Source organism: Bison bison, unplaced genomic scaffold (genome assembly GCF_000754665.1).
Source record: "Bison bison bison isolate TAMUID 2011002044 unplaced genomic scaffold, Bison_UMD1.0 scf7180017864180, whole genome shotgun sequence".
Classification (NCBI taxonomy): Eukaryota; Metazoa; Chordata; class Mammalia; order Artiodactyla; family Bovidae; genus Bison; species Bison bison.
In genome coordinates this window covers 7406355-7412819 of record NW_011494752.1, presented here as the reverse complement: position 1 = coordinate 7412819, position 6465 = coordinate 7406355, and the positions used below count along the sequence as shown (strand labels likewise).

Genomic DNA, 6465 nt, shown 5'->3' with positions numbered 1-6465 from the left:
CAGGCTTATGATTACTTCAACCAATCAGATCAGATCAGTTGCTCAGTCGTGTCCGACTCTTTGCGACCCCATGAATCGCAGCATGCCAGATCTCCCTGTCCATCACCAACTCCCAGAGTTCACCCAAACTCACATCCATCGAGTTGGTGATGCCATCCAGCCATCTCATCCTCTGTCGTCCCTATAGCAAAAGTGGTACTTTATGACTTCTGAGGCTGGTTGATAAAAGGCCTTGCAGCTTCCAACAGGCTCTCTTAGAATGTTCATTGTCCAGAAACTCCCTCTTAGGATACTTTCTCTCACAACCGGCTGCCAGGCTGTGAGAAGCCCAAACAGGAAGAATTTAGAGGCCATGTGTACATGCTCGAATCAACAGTGCCAACTGAGCCTAGGTTTTGGGTCATCCCAGCCCAAATGCTAGACATGTAAGTGAAGAAGCCTCCAGATCTATACTGTCCAATTTGGGAGCTACTGGTCACATGTGGTTATTTATATTTACATTAATTAAAACTAAATAAAATAAAAGCTTCAGTTCCTCAGTCACACTGAACACATTTCAATTGCTCAACAGCTTCATGGGAATAGGGGCTACCATACTGCACAGCACAGATACAGCAACTTTCCATCATTGGAGAAAGCTTCCCAGGTGGTGCTGGGAATACACACACACTTGCCTCCCAGGTGGTGCTAGTGGTTAAAAACAACAACAACAACACACACACACACACACACACACACTTGCCAATGCAGGAGACATAAGAGACATGGATTCAATCCCTGAGTAGGGAAGATACCTTGGAGGTGGGGACGGCAACCTACTCCAGTATTCTTGCCTGGAGAATCCCATGGATGGGGGAGCCTGGTGGGCTATGGTTCATAGCATCACAAAGAGTCAGACAAGACTGAAGTGACCTAGCAGGTACACGTGCACCATTGGAGAAAGTTCTATCAGACTATCCCTCTCCAAATGATTGCTGATTAAGTTTTCCCAGGTGATGCCTGTTTATGTCTCATTGGCAGAACTGTGTCTCCCTTACTGCAGCGAAGGCTGGGAAGATAACATATTTAGCTCTTATAGCCTCTTTAGTCAGGCAGACAAGAGGAAGAAGGGGAGAGGGCATGGGAAATGGGTGACATAGCAACAATGTGTGCTACCACTGTGTGTGTGAGTGTGTGTGCTTAGTCGTTCAGTCGTGTCCGACTCTTTGGGACCCCATGGACTGAAGTCCACCAAGCTCCTCTGTGCATGGGGATTCTCCGGGCAAGAATACTGGAGTGGGTAGCCTTTCCCTTCTCCAGGTATATATACATATACCTCCAGAATTGCAGGGTCATGTTATCTATTTCATAAAATAGAATTATGTATATATTTCTATTTTAAGCAGCACTGCATAACTATAGATGCAATCTATGCTTTAAATTTATATACTATTAAAATAGAGTATTTTCAATTTTCCTTAACCTAGTGTGCCATGGATGAAATCTATAATTCATAAAGTAATAACATTGGCTTATGGAGACTTTAAATAAATGTGCTTTTTACTTAGAAATGTTGTGAACACTGTATCACTCCTAAAACTTGCAACTATAATCTCTTGCTAAGATCAAAATCCTCATTCTTGGCTAATAAAAAGAAATTTCAAAATTTTGTTTGGGTTTTTGTTCATCAAGATAATAGGAAGAAAGCAAGTGGTAAGAAGACATTCTCCTATCAGACCAAGTTGCCTGTTCCAAAGATAAATGGGTTTGTTCAATGTTATCTAGTTATCTTATAATTATAAATGTGTGTGTTCCCATCTCTTGGAGATCCCTCCTCTACTAATCCACATGAGAAATCATAGGAAACCACACCGAGGTTCCCTAAGTCATAAGTCCATACCTTCCTTTGGGAAATGTTCAGGAAAGAATTGGTATACTTGGCTTTTAATAACACAATGATTAGCTTAAAATTGTTCCTTATTAACAATTTTTTAAAATGTGCATGCTATGGTTTATGTTGAATGACTGTTAAATGAATAACCGTAATGACATGAACACCATTACATCTGCATATTGCCTAATTTTCAAGAAAACATAAAAGTTGATTCCCTAGGCTCAAAAATGAGCCTTAGTAAATACAGATCATGTGATGGTGATTCGTCCATAATCTTGTCTCAGTTTGCAAGGAAGCACAATGAGAATTAGAAAATTTAGGACACATCTCTCTCAGAAATCAGGTGAGGTGTGTGTATGTGTGTTTATATGTGTGAATGAGATAATAATTCAGGGCACTTTCAAGAACCATTGGAACTTTGTCTATCTCTCTCTCTCTCTTTTTTTTGGCTGCACCAGGGGCCTTGCTGAATCTTAGTTCCCCCAGAAGGGATTGAACCCAGGCCTGGTAGTGAAAGCACCAAGTCCTAACCACTGGACCACCAGGTAATTCCTTGGAATTTGCCAATCACTTTATTGTAAGGCATTGCTCCATGAGTTGTGTGGAATGCAGTGATGTGAAAGGGAAGGACTGTGATTTTCAGTGACTATCACTTGCCCAGAGAGAGGAATACCTGTTAGTTGTGATACCACCTGAAGGTTAATAATATCAAATTCCTTTTTTCTCCATAAATTTAAATACCTATTTAGCAGTCTACTCCTCTACACAATTCCAAAGTAAGTGTTGCTGCTGCTGCTAAGTCACTTCAGTCATGTCCGACTCTGTGCAACCCCATAGACGGCAGCCCAACCAGGCTCCCCCGTCCCTGGGATTCTCCAGGCAAGAACACTGGAGTGGGTTGCCATTTCCTTCTCCAATGCATGAAAGTGAAAAGTGAATGTGAAGTCGCTCAGTCGTGTCCGACTCTTTGCGACCCCATGGACTGCAGCCCACCAGGCTCCTCCATCCATGGGATTTTCCAGGCAGGAGTACTGGAGTGGGGTGCCATTGCCTTCTCCTAAAGTAAATGTTAAATAGCAATAAGGATCCTTTAAAGGGCGAAACTTGAAAAAAGGGAATTTTATACCTTGTGACTGGCAATATTGGAAGGATATGAATCTGGGTTTCTTTGTATTTGCAATCTATATTTGGAAAAGAACTACATTAAATACTTTAGGGGCATTGAGTTTTAAATGTGGATTTTTTTAATTGAAAGAGTTAAGAGATTAGTTAGTCCAATTAATATGTATAGATGAGAGAACTAAAAGTTGATAAAAATGGGTGAAATTCAGATTTCCCAGTATCTGCTCTTCGGTACTTTTTCTTGTGTGCCATTGGTATTTATTTATGTGTGTTTTTATTTATGTTTGGTTTGAAACATTCTCAAACACTTGAGCAACAATAACATGTTGTAAATCTAAATTTCTGATTTAAAAATTCTATTTACCACTAGTAATATTTAATTAATACCTATCAGATGCCTGCTCTCAAATTTTAAACCTGGGATTATAGATTGGAAGCATTCAGAAAAGAGAATCTGTGTCTTCCCTTTAAAGAATTCTTGAAAAGTATAAATAAACTTGAACAAAATTACAATTCATCTATCTCTAGTTAGGTATATTAATCTCAGCCAAACATAATATGCTCCTCTAATATAGTGATGTATTTCCAAATTACAAATCAACATGCATGGCTAATTCATAGTCCTGCAATTCTGGATATTTGGTACAATATTACTGGCCTAATGGTAAGGGAAATTAGGCTCTGGAGAACATGAAAAATCAACTGTTTCTCTGGATAAACTGTTTCCCAGATATCCTATATTCTTGCAATTTCTGTGCTCAATTAAATATAAAATTAAAATAACATTTTAAAAAACAAATGGAATTAATATTCACTATAGAAAAAAATACAAGTGAGCAAAAGGAAGACAACACTGAACGAATAATATAAAATTTTTTTGATGCAGAGGAAGGGATGTTTTAATTTAAAATGCTTTCATACTGTCACAACCAAATCTCTTCCTCGTTAACGACTGAAAAACCCAAACTAAAACAGAACTTGAGTAAAACTTCTATTTTTAAAAAATGTTCCCCAAGTTTTAGAAATCCATACAACAAACAATAAATCCGTCACCGGACCACTCCCACCCTCAGCCTATTTCACAAACCCATCTTCCCTCCTCCTCTTACACACTTTGAGGCTTTAGAAATACCCTTTTTCAATTCTGTTCCTTCTAAAAGGTGAGCAGAGCGGGGTAATAAAGTCAGGTTGGAGGGGAAAAGCCACGAGATTTTGCGTCCATAAAGCGAGTTTGTGCCCGAACAGCGCAGCTGGTCTACATAGCTGGTTGAGCCAACACCCCACTATTCGGTGAACTGCGATTTAACTTCCTTATGGTAGTTTCAGAGTGCCGGCCTCTCCGTTTTGAGGGGAAGGCGGAGACCCAGTTGTTTTCCCAGGAAGCACTTCTTGAAGTGCACAGGAATGGGGCGAGGGGAAGGCCAGGTGACCGGCGTTTCATTCCTTGCTTCTCTTTCTCCTATCCTTCGCTCCGCGTAGACTTTCTCTCCGCCTTTCCCTGTGCAAATTTGACGTCGGTCTCCTGGATACCAGACAGCCAATAGCCTGGTTGCTAAGGGAGAAGGGTGGCCAATCAGGCGTCGTTGCTACCCGTGAGTAATATTTTTAGCCGGAGAGGGACTCTCGGTTCCACTCCCAGTGTAACTTCGTGTATTTCTCTGCTGCAGGTTGTGGAAAAGAGAGCTTGCCCGCCCCCTTTGAGGCCCTCTCTTTCCCCGCTCCCTATGTACTCGCCCAGATTTCAACTGAAAATTATCTTAAAAGCAAAACACAAGAAGGCACCGTGTTTATTATGTGTGTTTACGTTAAGGTAGGCACTAGAAATACACGCATGCGTATATATACACATATACGTACACAATTTGGCATGGAGGCCTGGATTGGGACATTCGGAATAAAATGTGGTTCTTCTTAGTCGCAAGCCACCCCCACATCCGAGTTGCTGCCGGGTCGCACGGGGAGGTCTGATGTGGGATGCGAAGACAGTTAAACTGTCACCTAAGCGGGAGGTGTGGCCAGGTGGTCTCCCTTCCCCACCCCCAGCCTGGCACGGCAACTTTGGGTTCAGCAGTTGCCCCTCTGTGAATGGCAGTTGGCCTAGGCCCTTGAGGTGATTAATATTCAATCAGTACAAGAGTCCCTCTCACAGTTCCCCCTTTTTCTGGACTCTCCTGGGTGCACTGGAGGCCGATACTTGTTAGCTCATCAACGAGTGGGCTTTTCCTTGGCCACAATCCCACATTCTTTGTCTATTCTCCCCTCCCTCTCGGGGTCTTGGGCTCTTCTCCCTGTTCACCTAGCCGCTACGCCCCCAGCTTCGCTCCCCTCCCCCCTTCTCCACAGTTCTCGGCCTAGACCTAGAGTCGGCCGCCCCAAACCACTTCTGTCGCCCTCTCTGGCATGTCTCTCCCCCAATCCCTTTCCAAATTTTCTCTTAATCCCGCCCACAATGTCTGGAAGATCATCGATTCATTGGCCACCCTGGAGACCAAGAGGTGTGGCCTTGCCCACCCGGCCCTCCGCGGCTTGTCAGGACTTGGGCAGGCGGGACTTGACCAATGGCGTCCGGGGGCAGGGCAGGGGCGGAGCCAGCGGCCTGGGTCTAGGGTACCCGGTGGGAGGGCGGGGAATGGTGACGCCACCCGGAGCTGTGTGACGCGAGGCGGGCGCGCGCATCCCTACGGGAGGGGATGGGGGTGGGGAGGAGAATATAAAACGAGAGGCGGGGCGCGCGCCGCAGCAGAAAGAGTGAAGCTCTGGCCCGGCGCGGAGTGGGCGCTCTACGGGGACACTGGACCGGGCACCCTGGGCCGGGCACCGGGCTGTGTGGAGAAGTGAGCGGGCTCGCCTGACCCCGTCCTTGCCACCCCGAGCCAGAAGGGGCGAATTCCTGAGGCCCCGGTCCTCCGTAGCCTCCTCCCGGCGGCGTCGGCGTGCAGTCTGCCCGGTCAGCTAGCTCGTCGCCGCCGACCCTTCCTTGCCCCCGCCCCGCCTCCCCTTCTCCGCCCAGCGGCCGGGTCTGTGGTGGAAGCAGCCCGTAAGTATCTAGGGGCGGCGGGCGGGGTTAAGAGGAGGAGGGGCTGCAGCGGCTTCGAGCCCCCGGCCCTCGGAGCTTGGGATGGCGGCGTCGCGGCCCGGGCGCGGTGGGGACCGGCTCCCGACACCCGGTCGGAGGCGGCTCCTAGGGTCTCCGGCGCGCCCCGGAGGCGGGGCTGGCCGGCGAGTCGGGCTCGGCCGGGCCGGGTCACTGGGGAAGGGCTGTCCGGGGCGAGCTGTAGGGAATCGGGTGTTGGGGCGCCCGGGAGCAGCGGCGAGCTCGAGGGGAACGCTGGAGTCCGCGGGGCCGCCAGGCCTGAAAATGGTGCCGAGGAGCTGGTGCTCCCCGGACTCTGGCTGGGTCCCAGGAACCTCGGAGTGGGGGGCAGGGAGCGGCGGGGCGGGGTAGGGCGGGGGGGGGGGGGGGGGGGGGG

General features: G+C 47.3%; 1 protein-coding gene across 1 annotated transcript in view; it reads left to right on the top strand.

Moving 5' to 3' along the window:
• The first annotated feature begins 5706 nt into the window (after window positions 1-5706).
• TOB1 (transducer of ERBB2, 1) overlaps window positions 5707-6465 on the top strand; it is a 4036-nt gene continuing 3277 nt past the window's right edge. Inside the window, exon 1 of the mRNA XM_010842840.1 lies at window positions 5707-6032. The gene's annotated coding sequence lies outside the window, so the exon portion shown is untranslated. The remainder of the gene's footprint in view (window positions 6033-6465) is intronic.